General features: G+C 41.3%; 1 long non-coding RNA gene across 1 annotated transcript; it reads right to left on the bottom strand.

Moving 5' to 3' along the window:
* Positions 1-875: 875 nt before the first annotated feature.
* LOC121443717 lies at positions 876-7613 on the bottom strand. The gene is made up of 4 exons (XR_005973690.1): positions 7482-7613; positions 6510-6581; positions 4566-4674; positions 876-951 (listed from the first exon to the last, which is right to left on the bottom strand). It is a non-coding gene; the product is annotated as an uncharacterized LOC121443717 (long non-coding RNA).
* Between the last annotated feature and the right edge of the window lie 15607 nt (positions 7614-23220).

Below are 23220 nucleotides of genomic sequence, written 5' to 3'. Positions count from 1 at the left end.
TTATGTAGACCAGGTTGGCCTTGATTTCTTGATCCTCATGCCTATTATGTTCCATTCCCTTAAGAGCTAGATATATATATTGGTACAAGAATAGATGTGATCAAGTCAAGTTGGGAAGGAAACCATGAGAGTTCCCATTACTATATATAAGATCTCTTTTTAAAAACACATTTAATTTTTGAAATAGGAAAATAAACAATACATCTTGAAATTCAAAAAGTACACATTAGAGCTTATGCAATGAAAAGTCTCATTTTCAACCACTAGCCCAGGCCACCAAACTGTCAGTACTTAATAAGCCCTTCAGAAATTCTGTGTCTATGTAAGCAAATATATATATATATGTATTTTCTTGCCCTCAACTCATTATCTATTTTACATGAATGGCAACACCTCCTCTACTGTTTTTTGGTTTTTCTAATTCTATATACTATAGATTACAAAATATATAGTGTAATACTCTTGTAAAACTAAGCCCTGACTGATACTCAATATATCACCGATCTTCTGCTACTATAGGCAATATTCCAAGTAACTTCTAAGTATTTGTTGAATAAATTCTTGGGTAAAGTGCTAAGTCAAATGTTATGTTTATAAATATGGACAGCTCTTTTCAAGTTACTGAGTTAAATATCAGGAATTCTAAAATTTTGTCTTAGGAGGACATAAAATCTAAGATTATGTCATTGCACAATTTTCAGGAGAAATACATAACCCCTACAATACACAAAATGAGTATTTTACTCAGTTCCCCATGTTTCTAAAGACCATTATATTTCTATATAATGAATTTCATCCTGCAAGTTGTTGAAAAAAAAATCTATGTTATGTAAAGAATGTTACCTTTGAGATCGTCTTCCAGAACAAAGGCCAAAGCCTGATGCTTCACACTGGTGGATCTTGACCACTCCACAATATGATACTGGATTCTTCACTGCAATCACAGGGATACTTCAAAATTTGAATAAATAAAACATAATTACAAAGAATCCTTTGCCCTTATTATAATGCCCAAATAAGCATTTCTTCTTTTAGGTAAAAATTATTTTGAAAAGGGCGAGGAGCTAATGGCAAAATTGCCAATGTTCCTCTCATTGCATGGTGGTGGATTCCCTAGTATTTCTTCATAACTACAAAACATAATACACAAGAATTTTGTGATAAAACTTGAATGGGTGTTGAGGAAACCCAGGAGTTCCTTTGATAATAGTTGTTTAAGATGAGAGAGCGGTTGACCCATTTGTGTGCATATGTCCTTCCAAAACCACACTACCTCCCTCTAGCTTTTCACTCATTACCAATTATGTATAATTGCTGTAAAGGTTCCCAATTTGTTCACAGTTCCTTATATCCACTTTTTGAATGGTCTCCCACAATGTATCTGGACTTGGTCACGAAAGCACTCTTGTGATTTACCAATGTAATAACAGCAAATGTGACAGGAGCAGACACTTGAAAAAAGTACTTGTGTACTGGCTGGTGCTTGCTTTTACTTGCTTCTCTCTTTTGAGACTTGGAGACTACTACACTAATAAGTCCAGACTAGCCACCTAGAAGAGACTACCACATGGAGTGATGAGCCATCCAAGCTTAGGGCCTCCTACCAAAGCAACTAGTCTACCAAACACTAGTTGTCTATGCAAGGCCACCCTAAATCATCAAGCCACTAACTAAGCACTTTCTCTTATTCCTAAAATCTAACTAGAACAGGCTACATAAAAGTATGTGATCCAACACATACAGCAAGAGGAAGAGGTTTACACTATACATAAAGTTTCAAATATAAAAACTTCCACCAGCTGAATGAAAATATGAAAAAATATTATAGAAAAAAATGTTTCAGTCTTCCAAAGTCTCACAAATGTGCTGTCTGCCATCACAGATGGCACACACACAAAATTAAAAAAATGACAAATTTCCATTTAGTCACAGAAGTATCTTAATTATGATATATTTAAAACAAAGCCTTACACTCAACAGTTCTACTTGTAATGATAAATCCAGAATTCCAGAAATTACTTTTCCTCTTAATTCCAACTGTTTATCTATTTTGCAGGCTTAATGAAAACTGAACAATTTCCCTTAATGAAGCCTAAAATGCAAGAGATATGAACCTAATTAAACCTTTTTCTGGGGCTGGAGAGATGGCTCAGTGGTTAAGAGCACTGTCTGCTCTTCTAGAGGTCCTGAGTTCAATTCCCAGCAACCACATGGTGGCTCCAAACCATCTGTAAAGAGATCTGGCGCCCTCCTCTGGCGTGTGGGTATACCTGGAGGCAGAAAGTTGTATACAGAATAAATAAATCTAAAAAAAAAAAAAACAAAAAACAAAAAAAACCTTTTCTACCAGCATTCTTAAGTGGCATCTTCTAGCATCATGGCATCTCTTACCAATACTCACAGAAGATAGTAAAAGTCATCTATCAACATTTTGGTGGAAGTTTATTTAGAAATATCACCTCTGTTGGAATGAAAGGTGGAACACTGAGGAAATGACTTAAAGTTCTTTTAAGCACCATTGGATACTTTTCTGAAGTACACACACATGCCATTTAGGAAAAGTTTAATACCTTTAAGAAGCATCTGCCTGTCTTTGAAATAAAGCACAAGCTCTTTAATGAAATTCCACAAAGCCTGTCAATTTTCTGCTTACCTTTTTTCCCAGATCCAACCAAACCTGTGTGAACCCTTTATTCCTCTTTCCCACTTCAACGCTGTCACAACAACTGCTATTTCCTCTGCCTGGCAATCTCTTCTCTCTACCTTATTTATTCATTCTCGAGGCTCCAAGGGCACTCCACTGGTTTCAGTCACAGAAAAATTAATTCTATCTTTTTCTCGCTGTGTGACCTTTTGCAAGTTGGCTCTGTTTCACCATTTTAAGATTCACATGTCTGAGCTATGCTCTGCTCAGAGAGCTATCCAGTGCTCAACATAAAGAAAATTGTTACCAAATCTCTGTTGCTATTATTTTTATTATTCCATAAGGTAATCACCATTGTCTTTCCTAGAACTAGTAGTCAGATATTATCTGTTGAAAAAAAATAGTTCCTTGGATCCTACCTTAATACCTAACACTTTAAATGTTATTTCCAACAAACAGCATTTTAGGGAGTAAGGGAAGATGAAATAAGAGGTTACAGAGCAAATATTACTTCAACTAAATTCTCACCACCATCCTCAAAGATATGATTTGGCACATGAAGAAACTGAAGCACAGAGAAGTAAACTAGCCAAGATCAAGTGGAAGAGCAGAATATGAGTCCAAGTTTGCCTGATTCCATTGCCTGTAGTGGATATATGACATCAAAGGATTCCCTAACTCATGGACTTTGTCATCTAAGAGCAGAAGGCCTTAAAGATGGATATGTACAGTTAACATACTGTTAAGTGACTCCCAGATATCTATTATCTACTCTTCAGATCCTTAACCAGGCCTCTGTTCCCATCAGCAGAACATTCCTCCTCCTAACTGCTGAAAAGATTCCTCAAATTCTTTCCACTGGACATTAAGCTCTTACTTAAGGGGATGAGTATATTTCTCCCTTTTTAGCTCTAGCAAATAGAAAAAACTATGTTTGCTGAATGAATTAAGTGGAAATTATATTAATGACCACAAAGTTGAGAGTTTTCATAGTACTAAAATTTGACATAGGGAAACACACAACAAGAACAGTGAAAGGGAGAGGATATCTTAAATACTTTTACCATTGGTTATGATTTCTCTATCTAGTATCAGAGATTAAACTTGGTTTACAAACATATGATTGGTAGCTACAGTGAGACTTTACCTCTGGGGCCCTGCCCCACCACCAATGTTCTGCTATACCAATGGTTGCCTCTGAGACACTCTTCACGACCGGATGGCCTTGACAAGTACCACTCTTTCAGTGGTTACCTCAAATGATTTGTAAAAAGAAACAGAAAGAGCAAATGAAGGCAAACAGCTGATAACTAGTGACCTTGGATAAAGGGAATACAGTGAGTTTTTGTACCAATCTTGCAACATTTTTAAAATTATAATATTTTATCAAAAATTAAGTTTTCAAAATCTAATACCAGCAAGTTTCCCAGGAGATTTCAGCACAAAGGGTTCAGTGTATAAGTCAAGCTGATATCACATTTTCTTGTTAGCTAGTCCAAAAACAACATTCTAGCCAACCATAGTAGCCCATACTTTATAATCTCAGCACTCAGGAGGCTGAGGCAGGAGGATCATGAGTAGGAAAGCCAGTCTGGGCTACACAGTAAGCCCTGTCTCAAACTAACAAAAAAGCGACACTAGCTTAGGTTTGTGGGCTTTTTTTTTGTTGCCTATCAGCAGGTATCAGAAGAAAATGACCTTTATGGGTAGTGGGGCATAGCCGTGGCTTATGAGTTGGAGTGGAAAAATTATTTGTAGCTTGAAGGGTACTTATGATATCATAGATGCCTTCTATTTGCCAAAGTCCCAGTATAACTAACTCTCCCTTGACAGATCTTTTTTCTTCAGGGCATATCAGAACCACCCAGTACCCACAAGGACATGCCCTCATGTTCAGAAAAACAGCATTTTGAGTTCTTACCTTTCCTTTCCCAAGTCTGGAAAATTAGATCATGTAAGTTTTTTCCAAAGACTAAGCACAGAAGCCCTTTTGATTGTAGGATCCTTGCTTCTGTTGTCTATGGATAGCCCTACAGAAAGGACAAAACAATAACCATGGGGGAGTCACAAAACCAGAAAATTTAAAGCAGTAGTTACTTGGTCTATAATGATCACCTGCTAGCATCTTCTTATTCATTCAGCACTTCTAAACCACCCATCCTAGATTCTCCCCACCCTGAAAACCTTTATAAAGCTGAGAATGCTTTAGCTTTCTCATCCACAGTAACCAGAACAATATAACTTATGAATGAGCCAAATGTCCCCACTTTATAAGGGTATCAAGGTAAGGGGTAGGTAGCTCAGTAGTAGAATGTTTGCTGAGTATGTGCAAGACTCTGGTTTCAATTTTCAACACCAAAAATTATGGTTAGGATAGTGCCAGATGGGTATCACCCAACACCCACCTCTCACCTAAAAAAGTGAGGCAAGCAAAGATCACAGTAAATTATCCCAATGAGAGATTTTCTTAATATAAGTCAGACTATCAATTCTATCTTCTTCAGTTCCTACTTTTTATAAGCTCCATGGAGAGGTAGGTACATTATGTCCCATAATAATATTCAACCTCATTTTAGCCTCTCTCTCTGCATTCCTATCAAAGCTTCTAAGAGCTCTCTAATGTCACATCTACACAAACACCTGATGTCTTCTGATTTCCTCACCAGCACCAAAATATGTGATTAGTTTCATTTAGACCTCAAAGTAAAAAAAGAAGAGATGGCTTTGTATAGCTTAGAGGACAAACATTTGCTATGGTTGGTAGAACACAACAGAGAGGAAAGGCAAGCATTACTAAAGTAGATGGCCATACTAAATCTGACATTCTTGTACTTTAGCTTTCACTAACTCATATGTCTTGGGTGTAATAACTGCCCCAGAATCATCAGTTGTGATGGTCCTGGGACTCTCCCCTATAAGCCAGAAAGTGGTTTACAAGTGCCTTGAAAGCTATTTCCAAGTCATTCCTGGCTCCTTCACTTTGGACAAGAATCATATACCACACTGCCATGGTCTGATTCAATAAAGAGAAAACTAAGTATGGATTCTGGAATTAGAACACTGTAACCTATATTATTCCAGAACTAACTGGCTAAAAAATGTGAGAAACTCTTTTAAGGTGACAGTATTGGAATAAGAGCTCTTCTCTAGTGAACAGAAGTGAAAGAAAGGTGGCAATGATGGTTCCCAATGTTGGGAATTGAATATGAACTGTGCACTCCCCAACTTAATATGATCAGCATTCCTCCAACTTCTGTAATCCTTGAGTGAGAATTTATCCTCTAATAATTCAAGTATTTAAACTCAGAGCTCACCTTAAATCGAAAAGAAAATGATAATTATGGAAGTAGGACACTCTTAATGTTAAACAGAAAAATATGCTCTTTTCCCCACCCCCATTCTCCAACCCCCAGGGCAGACAAGAAGTGGCTGCAGGCAAGGTATTTAAGAAGTACGCTGGGAAAGTGGATTCTGGTTAGCGCGAACTAGGCAACGATGTGGTGTAACCAGTTTTTACCTATTTTTTTTTCATTACTTTTCCGAGTTTAGAGAGTAGCAGCTATCTTTATCTGACTGAATGCAGGGAATGAGGTCTCTTTTCCCTCTAGGTCACTGGAATTACTGTCACTAAGGTTTTGATTTCTTATACCATCTGTGGAGGACAGAGGGTGGGGGTCTCATCCTCAACTTCACAAGGTGGGTGAGGGTCGACACACATCTCAGGACATGTATGTCCTTGTACCTTAGGCCAATGGAGCAGCCAAACAAGTTTCTTGCCAAATCCCTACAAGTGACAAGTCCTAGGGCTGCACAGAGATGAACTGTTAAGCACGTCTTCACAAGGTGGGTGAGGGTCGACACTCACTTGAGATGCCACTCCACTTTCTTCCTGACAAATAATGAACGCAGGGTGCCAGTCTCCACCAAAGCCAAGGCTCTGCTCCGAAACGCAGGGGAAAAGATGGGAAGATTAAACAAACAAACAAACATATAAATGTGGCCCCTTCAGAGGAGGTCATAAAAAACGAATTCGAGAGCTGGAAAAAAGTTAACAACTGTACCATGCCCGGTGGCAGAAAAACCTCCCCGTAATGGGCGATTTTCCCACCTCCAGGACCGCAGGGCGCTAGGCTGCTGCGAACACTCACAGGGTCCTAACAATGACGGCAGAAAGGAAAGTTCGCCGTCCGCCAGCCCGCAGGGCGCCCGCGCTCCCGCTAGCTTGGCATTTGGGCTCTCGGGGTGTCTGGTTGCTCCCTGCACTGCCGGGCTTCCCCGCTCCAGACACTCGGTGTCTTCCCGCTCGGCAAGGCTCAACCAGCCAGGGTGCGCCCTCTCGCTGCTAGGACTGGCCAGCCGCAGGCGGCAGAAAGAGCATGCCCTCTAGCCCCGAGGTCTGGTCCCCACGAGTCCCGAGAGCACAGAACAGGCACGGCAAGGGGCGCCGGGAGGGGAGTCTGAAGGCAACAGCCGCCACAGTTATGGCGCTCAACGCCTTCCGAGGTGGCCCAGAGGCTGCAGCCGAGCTCGCGTGTCCGTGTCCGCGCCCCCCCCCCGCCCACCCCCCAGCTCGGGCCACCAGGCACAGCGCGCCACCAGCAGAGGGGCGACTGGGCACTTTACCTCAGCCCACACAAGCTCTCCGCTCCACGGCTCTCGGGGGACACCGGAGGCAACCGCTTCGTGGAACTGGAGCTCCCCCCAGCGCGGCGAGGCCGGGACCCCTAGCTCCACGCCGCCCTCGTCCCACTCCTCGAGGCCACCTCTCCCGCCGCCAAAGCCGCACTACGCCCACAACCTCGCTGCCGCTGCCTTGGTGACCCTCGGGAGCGCCTACCTTCGGCGCCGCTTCGGGCTCCGCTCCTTTCCTGCCGCACTCAGGGGCCCCTCAACGTGCCGGGCGAGTCCGGCTAGGGTGGTAACCGCCCCCTAGCCGCCCGCTTTCTTCTCTTCCCTCCCTCGCACCTGCCCCCTAATCTCCTCCTCACCCCGCCCTCCCGCCCGGACCTCCCAGCCGCCACGGGGGCCGCCCCTTAGCGCTGTACTCCCGCCCTCCGCCCGGGCCGCCTGGCCCGTCAGGCCTCAGCCCTGGGCAGGCTGCTGGGCGGCGGCGGCCGAGGAGGCACGGAGCACTATTGTATTCCTGACACTGTGCGCTCCCACGCTCCGCCTCTTCCCTTTCCTTCCTCACCACCGCCACTCCCCCCCCCCCCACCGCCGGCTGCGCTCGCCCTACCCGACCGACTCCCCGCCGTCTGCTTGGCGCGCGCTCTTCTGGCGGGCTGGGCGCCGTCGCCAACGCCACCGGCTTCGAGGCTCCGCCCACTTTGGGCTCCCGCACGCGCGGGGCGGTGCTTCAGGTGGGTTCTCCTCCCCTCCTGCTGCGCGCGCTGCTGCCCTGAGGAGTCCCAGCCCCGCTAGGCGCTAGAAAGGGCGAGGTGCACTGGCTCTATCACCGGCCAGACTTAGCTTTTCAAGTCCCCGCTTCAACTTCAAGTTCTGCGTTTATAAACTCGGTGACCACCATTGATTTGTGTCATTTCTGCTTGAAATATGGAAAAATAATAAAGGCAAGGAGACAATTGACAACACATTTATCCAGTTGCAAGCAAACATGTTTTATGAAGGTGTCGGCTGCTTTTCTTTTTTTTTAACTTCTGATGTCTATATAGCTAGCCTACAGCTCCCAGTTATTCAAACCTCCATACAGGTGTTGCTGTGGAGGTATTTTGAAATATAATTAAAGGCCGGTTGACTTAAAAGTGGGGATTATTTTCTCGTTTAGTGTAGGTGGCCTGTCAGAATTCTTTAGAAAAATCCTTTAAACCAGGGCTGAGTTTTTCCTGAGACAGAGAGGATTGGACGGAGAGTTTAAAAAGTTCACCCAGGGATGCCTGCTTTAGTCTGTGCCCCTGGGTTCCAGCTTCCTGATCTTATCTTCCTGGTTGCCTGCCCTACAGCTTTTGTTTTATTAACCAGTATTACAATTAAAGAAGACAATAGCTTCTAATGAATAAGTGGGAAATGACATATATTATTAATATATAAAATAAGTGTATATAATTTACTAATGATTCTGACCCTTTGAATTCTGATAAATACAGAAGTTTGCAAGCAACTTACTATTTACCTTTCTAGAATTGAAAATACATCATGATTATGATAAACTCATAGTCATTTTCACTTATATTTCTAAGATAAACAATGTAGATGTTTGTATTTTGTCTACTTTGCATACTGTAGATTTAATTCTTCATTATATGCAAATGTCTGGAAAAATATTCATAATCCTTCACATTTACTGTTATACTTGATTTATTTTAAAATAAAATTCCACAGGGAGATGTAAACATGTTAGAAGGGTCTCATGAAACCCTGTAAGTACCTCTCAGACTTTTCTCCCAATAGTAGTCTAACATAACTATATCAAAAGCAAGATAGGGACACTAGTCCAATCCATAAAGCTCATTCGGATCTCATCAACTTAGCAAGCATCCATTTCTCAATCTGAAAATTTAAGTTCTCCACAATTTTTCCACCTATGTGGATTCCTGTGACCAAGACAACCATCTCAAAGCAAAGAGTCTCCCTGATATGCCTTATCATCAATCACCTCCTTTTCTTAACATAATTCCTGGCAACTCCTAATATGTTCACCACGCCATCCCTCTAAATTTGTTACTTCAAACATATTATATAAATAGAATCATACATTTTGAAATCTGTGGGTTTTTTTCCCTCAGCACAATTTCTTTAACATTCATCACTGTTTTTATTGCTGAGTGATAATCTACAGTGTGGCTATACCACAGTTCATGCATTCAAGGACATTGGGACTGCTTCCAACTTTGCCCGTTAAGAATACAACTGCTGGGCTGGAGAGATGGCTCAGCGGTTAAGAGCATTGCCTGCTCTTCCAGAGGTCCTGAGTTCAATTCCCAGCAACCACATGGTGGCTCACAACCATCTGTAATGAGATCTGGTGCCCTCTTCTGGCCTGCAGACATACACACAGACAGAATATTGTATACATAATAAATAAATAAATATTTCTAAAATTAAAAAAAAAAGAATACAACTGCTGGGCTATGGGGACGGCTCAGTAGGTAAAAGCATAGCCACCAAGCCTGATGACTTTTTTTTTTACCCCTGGGATCCAAAAGTTGAAAAGAAAGAACGCCCTGAGTCCTGAAAATTATCCTCTGATGTTCACACATAGGACACACACACAAATAGGTGTAATGAAATTTTTCAAAAAAAGAATAGCAGTGCCGTAAACAGTCTTATAGAGATTTTTGTGAGAACAGTTTCATTTTCTTACATCAAGTAACTATAAGTGCAGCTGGGTGGTGGTAGTGCACGCCTTTAATCTCAGCACTGGGGAGGCAGAGGCAGGTGGATCTCTGTGAGTTCGAGACCAGCCTGGTCTACAGAGTGAGTTCCAGGACAGGCTCCAAAGCTACACAGAGAAACCCTGTCTAGAAAAACAAAAACTAACAAATAATAATAATAATAACTGTAAGTGCAGTTGATGGTCAGATGCTAAGTGTGTCCTGAGTGTTGTAAGAAATGACCACATTTCCAGACCAGTTGGCCCATCTTGTTTTCCTAATTGCCGTACAGAGGAGATCAGTTTCTTCTTTACTCTTCCTTAGTATTTGTTTGAAATAGTCACTATTTCTGTTTTCGCCTTCCTATGCTGATAGCTCATTTTAAATTGGCTTTCCCTAGTGGCCAACAATGTTGAACTCCCTTGCATGTCTTTAGTTGCCATCTCTTTGGTGATGTGTCTGCTTATGCCTTTTGGATATTTTCTAATTTGATTATTACTTACTAGTAAATTTGGAGAGTTATTATATATTCTAAATATAAGTCCTCTGTCAGATATGTATATGATCAGAAAATAATTTTCCCATTCTGCAGCTCATCTTTTCATTTGTTTTTTTTTGTTTTTTTTTTAAATTTATTTATTTATTAAGGATTTCTGCCTCGTCCCCACAACCGCTTCCCATTTCCCTCCCCCTCCCCCGATCAATTCCCCCTCCCTCATCTGCTCGAAGAGCAATCAGGGTTCCCTGACCTGTGGGAAGCCCAAGGACTGCCCACCTCTATCCAGGTCTCGTAAGGTGAGCATCCGAACTGCCTAGGCTCCCACAAAGCCAGTACGTGCAGTAGGATCAAAAACCCACTGCAATTGTTCTTGAATTCTCAGTATTCCTCATTGTCCGCTATGTTCAGCTAGTCCGGATTTATCCCATGTTTTTTCAGACCTAGGCCAGCTGGCCTTGGTGAGATCCCAATAGAACATCCCCATTGTCTTAGTGTGTGGGTGCACCCCTCGTGGTCCTGAGTTCCTTGCTCGTGCTCCGTCTCCTTCTGCTCCTGATTTGGACCTTGAGATTTCTGTCCGGTGCTCCCGTGTGGGTCTCTGTCTCTGTCTCCTTTCATCGCCTGATGAAGGTTAATATTCCTGAGGATGCCTATGTGTTTGTCTTTGGATTCACCTTCTTATTTAGCTTCTCTAGGAACATGAATTATAAGCTCAATGTCCTTTATTTATGGCTAGAAACCAAATATGAGTGAGTACATCCCATGTTCCTCTTTTTGGGTCTGGCTTACCTCACTCAGGATAGTGTTTTCTATTTCCATCCATTTGTATGCAAAATTCAAGAAGTCCTTGTTTTTTACTGCTGAGTAATACTCTAATATGTATATATTCCATACTTTCTTCATCCATTCTTCCGTTGAAGGGCATCTAGGTTGTTTCCAGGTTCTGGCTATTACAAACAATGCTGCCATGAACATAGTTGAGCATATACTTTTGTTGTATGATAGGGCCTCTCTTGGGTATATTCCCAAGAGTGGTATTGCTGGATCCAGGGGTAGGTTGATCCCGAAATTCCTGAGAAACCGAAACACTGCTTTCCAGAGTGGTTGCACAAGTTTGCATTCCCACCAGCAATGGGTGAGTGTACCCCTTTCTCCACAACCTCTCCAGCAAAGGCTATCATTGGTGTTTTTTATTTTCGCCATTCTGACAGGTGTAAGGTGGTATCTTAAAGTTGTCTTGATTTGCATTTCCCTGATCGCTAAGGAAGTTGAGCATGACCTTAAGTGTCTTTTGGCCATTTGAAGTTCTTCTGTTGAGAATTCTCTGTTCAGATCAGTGCCCCACTTTATAATTGGGTTGATTAGCCTTTTACGGTTTAGTTTCTTGAGTTCTTTATATATTTTGGAGATCAAACCTTTGTCAGTTGCAGGGTTGGTGAAGATCTTCTCCCAGTCAGTGGGTTGTCTTTTTGTCTTAGTGACAGTGTCCTTTGCTTTACAGAAGCTTCTCAGCCTCAGGAAGTCCCATTTATTCAATGATGCCCTTAGTGTCTGTGCTGCTGGGGTTATACATAGGAAGTGGTCTCCTGTGCCCATTTGCTGTAGAGTACTTCCCACTTTCTCCTCTATCAGGTTCAGTGTGTTCGGACTGATATTGAGGTCTTTAATCCATTTGGATTTGAGTTTTGTGCATGGTGATAGATATGGATCTATTTTCATTCGTCTACAGATTGACATCCAGTTTTGCCAGCACCATTTGTTGAAGATGCTCTCTTTTTTCCATTGTATACTTTTAGCTCCTTTATCGAAGATCAGGTGTTCATAGGTTTGTGGGGTAATGTCAGGGTCTTCTATTCGATTCCATTGGTCGACTTCTCTGTTTTTATGCCAATACCAAGCTGTTTTCAATACTGTAGCTCTGTAATAGAGTTTGAAGTCAGGGATGGTAATGCCTCCAGACAATCCTTTATTGTATAAGATTGTTTTGGCTATCCTGGGTTTTTTGTTTTTCCATATAAAGTTAATTATTGTCTTCTCCAGATCTGTGAAGAATTTTGATGGGATTTTGATGGGGATTGCATTGAATCTATAGATTGCTTTTGGTAGAATTGCCATTTTTACTATGTTGATCCTCCCAATCCAAGAGCAAGGGAGGTCTTTCCATTTTCTGGTGTCTTCTTCAATTTCTTTCTTCAAAGACTTATAGTTCTTGTCAAGTAGATCTTTCACTTCCTTGGTCAGGGTTACCCCAAGGTATTTTATGCTATTTGTGGCTATCGTGAAAGGTGATGCTTCTCTGATTTCCCTCTCTGCTTCCTTATCCTTAGTGTATAGGAACGCAACTGATTTTTTGGAGTTGATCTTGTATCCTGCCACATTACTAAAGCTGTTTATCAGCTGTAGGAGTTCTTTGGTAGAATTTTTGGGGTCGCTTATGTACACTATCATATCATCTGCAAATAATGAAAGCTTAACTTCTTCCTTTCCAATACGAATCCCCTTGATCTCCTTATGTTGTCTTATTGCTATTGCTAGAATTTCAAGCACTATATTGAAGAGGTATGGAGAGAGTGGACATCCTTGTCGTGTTCCTGATTTTAGTGGGATGGCTTTGAGTTTTTCTCCGTTTAATTTAATGTTAGCTGTTGGCTTGCTGTAAATAGCTTTTATTATATTTAGGTAGGACCCTTGTATCCCTATTCTCTCCAAGACCTTTATCATAAAGGGGTGTTGAATTTTGTCGAATGCTTTTTCCGCATCTAGTGAAATGATCATATGGTTTTTTTCTTTCAGTTTATTTATATGGTGGATTACATTGATAGATTTGTGTATGTTGAACCAGCCCTGCATCTCTGGGATGAAGCCTACTTGATCATAATGGATAATTTTTCTTATGTGTTCTTGGATTCGGTTTGCCAGTATTTTATTGAAAATTTTTGCGTCGATGTTCATGAGTGAGATCGGTCTGTAATTCTCTTTCTTGGTTGGGTCTTTTTGTGGTTTTGGTATCAGGGTAACTGTAGCTTCATAAAAGGAATTTGGCAATGACTCTTCTGATTCTATATTGTGAAATACATTAAGGAGTATAGGTATTAGTTCTTCTTGGAAGTTCTGGTGGAATTCTGCATTGAAACCATCTGGTCCTGGGCTTTTTTTCGAAGGGAGATTTTTGATAACCATTTCTAATTCTTCGCGAGAAACCGGTCTATTTAGATCATTCACCTGGTCTTGGTTTAGCTTTGGTATGTGGTACTTATTTAAAAAAATGTCCATTTCTTTTGTATTTTCCAGTTTTGTGGCATACAGGCTTTTGTAGTAAGATCTAATGATTCTCTGAATTTCCTCTGTGTCTGTGGTTATGTCCCCCTTTTCATTTCTGATCTTATTTATTTGCGTGTTCTCTCTCTGTCGTTTAATTAGTTTGGATAGGGGTTTGTCGATCTTGTTGATTTTCTCCAAGAACCAGCTTTTTGTTTCATTGATTCTTTGGACTGTTTTCTGTGTTTCTATTTTGTTGATTTCAGCCCTCAGTTTTATTATTTCCAGTCTTCTACTTCTCCTGGGCGCATCTGCTTCTTTTTTTTCTAGAGCTTTCAGGTGTGTTGTTAAGTCCCCAATGTATGCATTCTCCGTTTTCTTTAAGTGGGCACTTAGTGCTATGAACTTTCCTCTTAGCACTGCTTTCATTGTGTCCCATAGGTTTGAGTATGTTGTCCCTTTATTTTCATTAAATTCAAGGAAGACTTTAATTTCTTTCTTGATTTCTTCCTTGACCCAGGTGTGGTTCAGTAGTTGACTGTTCAGTTTCCATGAGTTTGTCGGTTTTTTGGGGGCAGCGTGGTTGTTGCCTTCTAATTTTAATCCGTGATGATCTGATAAGACACAGGTGGACACTGATATTTTTTTGTATCTGTGGAGGTTTCCTTTGTTTCCGAGTATGTGGTCAATTTTTGAGAAGGTTCCATGAGCTGCAGAGAAGAAGGTATATTCTTTCCTATTTGGGTGGAATGTTCTATAGATGTCTGTTAAGTCCATTTGCTTCATTACCTCCAATAATTCTCTTAATTCTCTATTAGGTTTCTGTCTGATTGACCTGTCCCTTGGAGAGAGAGGTGTGTTGAAGTCTCCTACTACTAGTGTGTGTGGTTTGATGTCTGCCTTGAGTTCTAGTAATATTTCTTTTACATAAGTAGGTGCTTTTATATTGGGGGCGTATATATTCAGGATTGAGACCTCTTCCTGATGAATTGTTCCTGTTATGAGTATAAAGTGACCGTCTCGGTCTCTTCTGATTGATTTTAGTTTGAAGTCAGTTTTGTTAGAAATTAGTATGGCCACACCTGCTTTTTTCTTAGGACCATTTGCTTGAAACACCTTTTCCCAACCCTTTACTCTGAGTAGGTGCCTGTCTTTGTGGTTGAGATGTGTTTCTTGCAAACAGCAGAATGTTGGATCCTGTTTTCGTATCCAATCTTTTAGCCTGTGCCTTTTTATAGGTGAATTGAGCCCATTAATATTAAGTGATATTAATGACCAGTGGTTGTTTACTCCGGTTATTCTTATTGCTTTTGGTAGTAGAGATTGTCTCCCTTCTTTGAGATGTGCTCGTGAAGGGTCATTAGATGCCTGGGTTATTGTAGGCAGTGTTGGCAGTGTTGGATTCCTTGGGTTGCGATTTTCCTTCTATTACTTTCTGTAGGGCTGGATTTGTGGCTACGTATTGTTTAAATTTGTTCTTATCCTGGAATGTTTTGTTTTCTCCATTGATAATGAATGATAGCTTGGCTGGGTATAGTAGTTTGGGTTTGCATCCATGGTCTCTTAGCTTCTGCAGAACCTCTATCCAGGACCTTCTGGCTTTCATAGTTTCCATCGAGAAGTCAGGTGTAAGTCTGATCGGTTTACCTTTATAAGTTACTTGCCCTTTTTCTTTTGCAGCTCTTAATATTTTTTCTTTAACCTGTATATTTTGTGTTTTGATTATTATATGGCGAGGAGATGTTTTTCTTTGATCCAGTCTGTTTGGTGTTCTGTATGCTTCTTGAATATTTAAGTGAATATCTTTCTTTAAGTTGGGAAAGTTTTCTTCCATAATTTTGTTGAAAATATTTTCTGGGCCTTTGAGCTGTGACTCTTCTCCTTCTTCTATTCCTATTATTCTTAGGTTTGGTTTTTTTATTGTGTCCCATAGTTCCTGAATGTTTTGTGTTGAGAATTTGTTGGCTTTGCTGTTTTCTTTGATCTGTTCGTTTATTTTCTCTATGGTGTCCTCAGCATCTGAGAGTCTTTCTTCTAGCTCTTGTATTCTATTGATTATGCTTGTTTCTGTAGACTCTGCTCGTTGGCCTAGATTTTCCATATCCAGCTGGTCCTCAGTTTGTATTTTCTTCTTTGCCTTCATTTCAGTTTTCAATTCTTGAACTGTTTCCATTACCTGTTTGATGGTTTTTTCTTGGTTTCCCAGGGTATCATGTACGTATTTACTCATTTCTTCAAACTTTTTGTTATACTTCTCATCCATTTCTATAAGGGCATTTTTTACATGTTGTTTAAGGGACTCTATTATCTTCATAAAGTCGATTTTTTCCATTTCTTCTGTGTTAGGTTGTTCAAATACTTCTGTTGTAAGATCATTGGGTTCTGATGTTTTCATGTTGTTTTTCGGATTATTGGGAGAATTCTTGCCTTGGCGCCTGCCCATCTCCTCCTATTGATCCTATCCAATGGGTCCTTTAAAAACCGGATCAGGTTTCCCTGCTGGCCAAGGGCTCCGCTTACAAAATGCCCTCACTCTCTTTCGTGGTTCCTGCTGCAGGCCAAGAACCCTCTCACCCCTCTGAAGGATCTTCAGGACAGGACCAGGCTCCCCTTGTGCCAGTGACCTGGCCAACCAAAGGCCTACCTCTTTGATTCGATTGTAGTAGGGCGATCTGCTCTCCTTATTGCACGCCTGTTCCTGCCGCTTGGGTCTGCCTCTGCGCTGGTCCCCGAAAGCCTCTTCCTGTATGCGGTGTTGCTCCGCAGCGTCTGGCCTCCGCCGCTCCGCCTCTGTGCGTCTGGCCGCCGCCGCTCCGCCTCTGTGCGTCTGGCCGCCGCCGCTCCGCCTCTGTGTGTCTCTCTTTTCATTTGTTTAACATGAGATTTTGCAAACTCTTTTTGGAGGGCTTCAGCTTATCCAGTTTTGCGGTTACATATAGTGCTTTTGGTGTCATACCTAAGAAATCTTCACCTCATCCCATTTGCCTTCTCTCGTGTTTTCTCTAAGAAGTAGTATAGTTTTATGTTTTAAGTCAGTAGTTCCCTTTGAATTAATTTTTTGTTAAAAACTTGGACCTAAGACAGACATTTTTTAATTTTGCCATAAACAGTCGATGACTCGAATAAAATGACTGTCTTTGCTTCATTAAATTGCTTTCGTATCTCTGTCAAAGTCAATTGGGCCATCTGTATGGGGCCATTTCTTGGCTCTATTAATCTATGTGTCTCTCCTGGGAATACTAGTTTAATTGTGATAGAATTAGTAGATAGAGCAATCCCTCCCACTTTATTCTTTTTCAAAATTATTCTTGCTATCCAAGTTATTTTGTCTTTGTTGTTTTTTGTTTGTTTGTGGGTTTTAAGACATGTAGCACTGACTGTCCTGGAACTCCCTTTGTAGACCAGCTGGCCTCAAACTCAATAGAAATCTGCCTGCCTCTGCCTCCCAAGTGCTGGGATTAAAGGCCTGCGGCACCACACTTGGCTGGTAATTTGACTTTTCCTATAAATTCTGTAATGAACTTACTTTGCATTTATAAAAACCTTGATGGAATTGTAAGAGAAATGGCATCAAACCTATATATCCTTTTGGGAAGAACTGACATCTTCCCAACATTCTCTTCTAACCCTTTAGCATGATGATCTCCATCTTTCCATTTAGTTATACTCCTCATTGGCATTTTGTTGATTGTTCACTGTCAGTATAACATAGAAATGCAATTGATGTTTGTGTGTTGATCTTAATATCCTGTGACCTACCGAACTCAATTATTGGTTCTATGAGTCTTTTGGCAGGTACTTTGGAAATTTCTCTATAAAAAATTATGTTATTGGACTTGTAAAATGGCTCAGTGAGTAAGGCACTTGCTAACAATAAATGTAATTGTAAAAAAAAGAAAGAAACTTGTGTTGTTTGGAAATGGAAATTGTTTTATCTCCTTTCCAATCATATGATTTTTATTCCTTTTCCTGCTTGATTGGCAGCATTTGAGTTATATTGACTGAAAGTGATAAGAGTAGACACCTTTGTTGGGATAGATCTTAGGGGGAAACATTTCATCTTTCACCAGTAAATGTGATGCTAGCAAGGTTTGGGGAGATATTCTGTATCAAGGTGAGAAAGTACCCATCTATCTATTCATAGTTTGCTTAATTTTTTAACCATAACTGAGTGCTGAAATTTTTTAAGTATACGATTATATCATTTTTCTTCATTAGCTTAATAGATATGCTAGATTACATTGATTGAATATTGGGCTTTTAATTTTTGTTGTTTGGGCTTTTTATCATTTGTGGTTTTGTTTTTTGTTTTTTTGTTTTTGTTTTTGAGATAGAGTCTCAATGTGTAGCCCAGGGTGACCTCAAACCTGTGATCTTCCTGCCCATGAGTAAGGTATGTCTGGCATTTTTGTCTGATAGTTTTTAAACTATTTTGCATATGTGTATGTGTGGGGGTGTGTACATAGGGAGTGAACATGCACATGTACACATATGTGGGCCAGAGATTGATACTGGCTATCTTACTTGATTGTTCTCTACTTTATTGACTGAGGCTTGCTTTGGCGAGGACATCACAGTGTGGGATGTCTTCTCTGTGATGGGCTCACAGCTAGGCCACTGACCTGCCGAGCTCTTTCCATGGGCCCTGGGGATCTGAACTGTGCTTCCCATACTTACACAGTAAGTGCTTTCCCCACAGAGCCATCGTCCTAGCCCTACTATTTTTTTTTATTAATTCAAAGCTTTGCATGGTGATGCATGCCTTTAAGCCTAACACTCAGGAGGCAGAAGCAGGCAGATCCCTGTGAATCAGGTCTATATAGAGTTCTAGGATAATCAAAGCTACATAGGCCACTTCTAATATAGTGTAGAAAATTGATTTTTCTATTCTTTGAGGCTAGTCTCACTTTGTAGTCATGGCTGGCACTGCTCCTGCCTGCCTCTGCCTTCCAAGTGCTGGGATTACAGGTGGGAGCCACCACACTTGGCTAGAAAATCTTGATTTGCTAGCTCTTTTTACCATTCTGCTTTTAAAATACAAGTTTCTTATTTGCCTTCTGTATATAAAATAGACTTTTCTTATTATGTCTTTTAGATTAGCCCTACTGTCAGGTTGTAAAATTTTGCTTGATTTTTGTATAGAAAAACATACAAGGAAAAAGGTAGTATATTATATTTATTCTGAGTGTTAGGTAAGTCATTGTTTTCCTTCCTTTCTAAAGTTCCAAGACTCTTTCTGGTATCATTTCTTTTTGTTTGGAGAGCTTCCTTTAGCCACTCATTTATGATACATCTGCTAGTGAAACGTCTATAAATTTCCTCTGTCATCTGAGACTGTCTTTATTTCCCTTTCATTCCTGTAGGATATTTTCCCTGAACATGGAATTAAGAGTTGACAGTTCTTTTCTTGCATTATTTGAAAAATGTACCACTTCCTTCTGGCCTTTCTGGTTTTGGATGAAAAATCTGCTATCATTTAAATCAGCATTCCCTTATAGGTAATGTATAGTTTTCTCACTAACTGCTTTCAAGAGGTTTCTCCTGACACTTTGTCTTTTGTTTTAAAAGGTTCTTTATGCTGTGTTTTGGTATGGGTATTTTTGTTGTTTCCTGGTCTAAATTTGTGGGCTGCGGTACCAATGACAATTTAATTTTTAGGGCCCTACCAGTGCCATTGTGGTCTGCTTGTGTGTTAATCAGAAACCATCTTGAAAACCTGAATCCCAGTGTGCCACACTGCTAGTTCAGTTCCAGATCTGCAGGTGTGGTGAGCTAGGCAAGTATCACATTTGGGCCAGGCAGGGTGCCTTCCAGGCACTTCCCCTACAGATTTAAAGAATCCCTTTCTCAGTCTCCTACTTTACTCTAATTGAGAGGGTATGGGGCACCAGCTGCTGCTGGCAGACAGGGTGAAAGTCCAGACTTCTCACTCAGCTTCCACTGGCATGGAAACAGCCGCGGGGAGGGGGGAGCACCTGTCTGCATCCTCCGCTGGTGCCGGATGGTGGGAGGGGAGCGGCAGATGTCCTGACTCCCCCCCCCCCGCCCCCCGTGAGCTCTCTGCTGATGCCACAAGCGATAGGGAGGAAAGTGTCTCCCCAGCAGCCTGCCTTGTGGTGGGGTTAAGGGATCTGATTTTCACTTGGTCCCCTGAAGTGCCAGTGGACTTGGGGGTTGGAGAGTGTCTGCTAGGGCCGTCCACTACCACTGCTTGGGTTCAGACTCAGTATGTTAACTCTGGTTTCCCTGCGGCTGTGGTGCAGTGGGGTGGAGGTCTTTGCTACTGGGTAGGTATCCACCAAAGCTGCCAGTTGGGCAGAGCACGCCTCTGCCAGCTGCCGTGTGTGTTTGGAGGACTGGAGCCCCTGCTGACTCTTGGCTGATGCTGCCAGCCAGCAGCAGGGAGGAAAGTACTTCCCCAAGCTCCCTGGTGCCTTTGGGACTCCTGCTTAATCTCAGCTGGTGTTCTCTTAAGGGAGGAGTGCTTTTCCTCCAGCTGTCTAGGGCCACCAAAGCAAGTTGACAAGCTGTAGGCCCCACTGACACCAGGGCACTGCTGGTGTTGTCAATTAAAGTTTTTCTTCACTAGGCTACCTTTTTCTCCTTTCCCAGTGATTTGGCCACAAAGGACAGGTTTTTCTTTGGTTTGCTTTGCTTTAATTGACGCTCTTGGTTACAGGTCTCTTTAGTACCTTTTCTAAACTATGTGGAAGATAAAAGGAAAAGTCAAGGAGCATACCCAAAGCCATCCCTAGAACCCTAAGGTCCCTGTCAAGTTGGCTTTCTGCTTTCCACCCTGCAGAGTCCCTTCTGACGAACCTTTGCATAGTTTTTCAGGGATTTTAGTTGTGTATAGAAGGGAACGGCAAGGAGAATTGAGTATCTACTGTCTTATAAATCAAGCTTTGTAGTGCTAGGGATTAAACCTAGGGCTTTGCATACACTGGGCAAATGTTGTACTATTTATCTATATCCCCTGCTCTCTTTTTTGTTGTTTTATTGAAAGATTTTCACACTGTAGCCTAGAATATCATGAAATTCAGTATGTAACCCACACTGACCTCAAATTCACAGCAATCCTCCTGCCTTAGCCTCCTGAGTGCCAGCATTTATAGAAATGAGTGCCACCTAGCTCAATCTCATATTTTAAAACAAGTAAATGAAGAGCTTTTCAGTGTATATTGGAAGATGAAATTTGACAATTGAGGGTAATGACTTCAGTTTGCACTTTAGGGAATTATTTTTCTTTCTTTTTTTAAAATTTATTTATTTATTGTGTATACAACATTCTGCCTCCATGTATGCCCACACACTAGAAGAGGGCACCAGACCTCATTACAGATGGTTGTGAGCCACCATGTGGTTGCTGGGAATTGAACTCAGGACCTCTGGAAGAGCAGCCGGTGCTCTTAACCACTGAGCCATCTCTCCAGCCCCGGGAATGATTTTTCTTAGTGGAGATACTTTCAGTTGCATAAGGAATTGTTTCTCTATACTTCTTGAACCACTAGTACTAGTGACTAGTTGATGAAACAGAGTGCAAGATCTTGAAATCGCTTAGGCTGTGCTACACACATATGGTGGTGCCACTCGCCATAAATAAGCTCAGGGGACCCAAAGTAAAAAGACCAAAGAAATCCAGAGGATCGCTCTTGGCAAGATCTCCTGTTCTTTTTCTTACTATTGTTTTTCTTGACCATCACACCACAAATCTGCCATGATAAGAATCAGCAGTAGGCAGCATTTTCCTTAGACAAGTAAATACCTGCTTTCCACATGGGTTCCTCTGCCTGCGCACTGCACTGTGCGTGTAAATGTGTACATAAAGCCAAAGAGATAATGGTGGTTACCAGTGGCGAGTGGGGAGTGGAGAGCTCTGTAGACTTAGCTCTTGTTTTTCTCCAGGGAAAATCAACCTCTATTTATAGTTAACAATTACTAAAGCAAAGCAATTGTGTGTGTGGCAAGCCACATGAGTCTGATTCTGAAAAGCCCGTAAGTTATGCTACCTTTCTGTTGGGTAAAATGTTATTTCACACTTGTGAAAGCCAGTGACACCTTATATTTGCCCAGAGCATCACTACCGTGACTTGCAAGAACATTTTTAATATTTATTTATTTATTATGTATACAATATTCTTTCTGCGTGTATGCCTGCAGGCCAGAAGAGGGCACCAGACCTTATCACAGATGGTTGTGAGCCACCATGTGGTTGCTGGGAATTGAACTCAGGACCTTTGGAAGAGCAGGCAATGCTCTTAACCACTGAGCCATCTCTCCAGCCCCGCAAGAACATTTTTAGATAAAAATAGGAAAATAGCTGACACTTCAAATAAAGAAACAATTCTAAACACATAAGTTTATCTTCACTCGGGTTGAAATGATAATGCGTACAAAGACCTTTGTGTGTTGTGGTTTCAAAATGAATTGCCCCATGGGTTCATGTTTTGAAAGCTTGGTCTCTATTTGCTGGTACTGTTTTGGGAGGTGCTAGAAACTTCAGGAGGTAAGACCTAGCTCAGGGAAGTCGGTTACTAGGAGTGAATATTTCATTCCTTACGTGACCGTCACTGTATGTACAGAAGGAAAAACAAAAGAACAGCAGTAAGAAGATTTTTCTGGTGATGGTGGTAACATTTTGCTTTCTTTCATTTTTATTTTAAAAATTTAGGAGGCTGGGGGTATGGCTTAGTGCTGACAAGCACCTGCTACCAAGCCTGATGACCTGAATGAGTTCAATCCCTAGAACTAGCATGGTGGAAGGAGAGAAACCAAGTCTAACCTCAGCATGTGCATCATGTTTAATAAACCTCAGAAAATGTTTATTTCAGTTTTTATTACGCTTCAAAGTAATGAGTTTCATTATGATATTTTCATACACATATTACTGTATCTTATTCATTTCATGCCTGTACTACCTGCCCTGTCCATCTCCTAAACTGGCCTCCTTTCTTCTCTCCCATAGTTCTGCTTCTGCTATCATATATTACACACAGACACACACAGATTCCCTTCCCTTCCTTCCTTCCTTCCCACCTCCTTCTTTCTCACTTTCTCCTCGTTCTTGATTGTTCTCTTGATTATGTATGAGAGAAAATATGCAATACTTTCATTTTATTTTTCTACTACCCTCTTGCTCTGCACTTCTCCTTCCCACCCTTTAGACTTTTTCCTTTCCCCTAGTAGTCTCCCCTCTCTTTCTTACAAACACACACACATACACACACACTCACAAGACTTCATATGAAAGCTGTATGATGTATCTTTAGAAAGAAATATAAGTTAAATAAGTATATACTGTACAAAAAACCCACTTTGGTCACTTTTCACAAATACAGCTTTCGTATGAAGTCTTGTGAGTTAAAAGTTCTCTAAAGCACCCTGGAGAAAGAGGCAGGAAGATTAGGAGTTGAAAGTCATGAGGGCTACATAGGGAGACCCTGTCTCCAAAACTAATGGTTGGGCTGTAGTCAGTGGTACAGCACATT

The sequence above is a fragment of the Microtus oregoni genome, unplaced genomic scaffold (genome assembly GCF_018167655.1).
Source record: "Microtus oregoni isolate MIOR12 unplaced genomic scaffold, Mior012 000112F_ref0000385, whole genome shotgun sequence".
In the NCBI taxonomy this organism is placed as follows: Eukaryota; Metazoa; Chordata; class Mammalia; order Rodentia; family Cricetidae; genus Microtus; species Microtus oregoni.
Note: the sequence above shows the minus strand (reverse complement) of the source record. Positions and strands in the feature narration are given on the sequence as shown.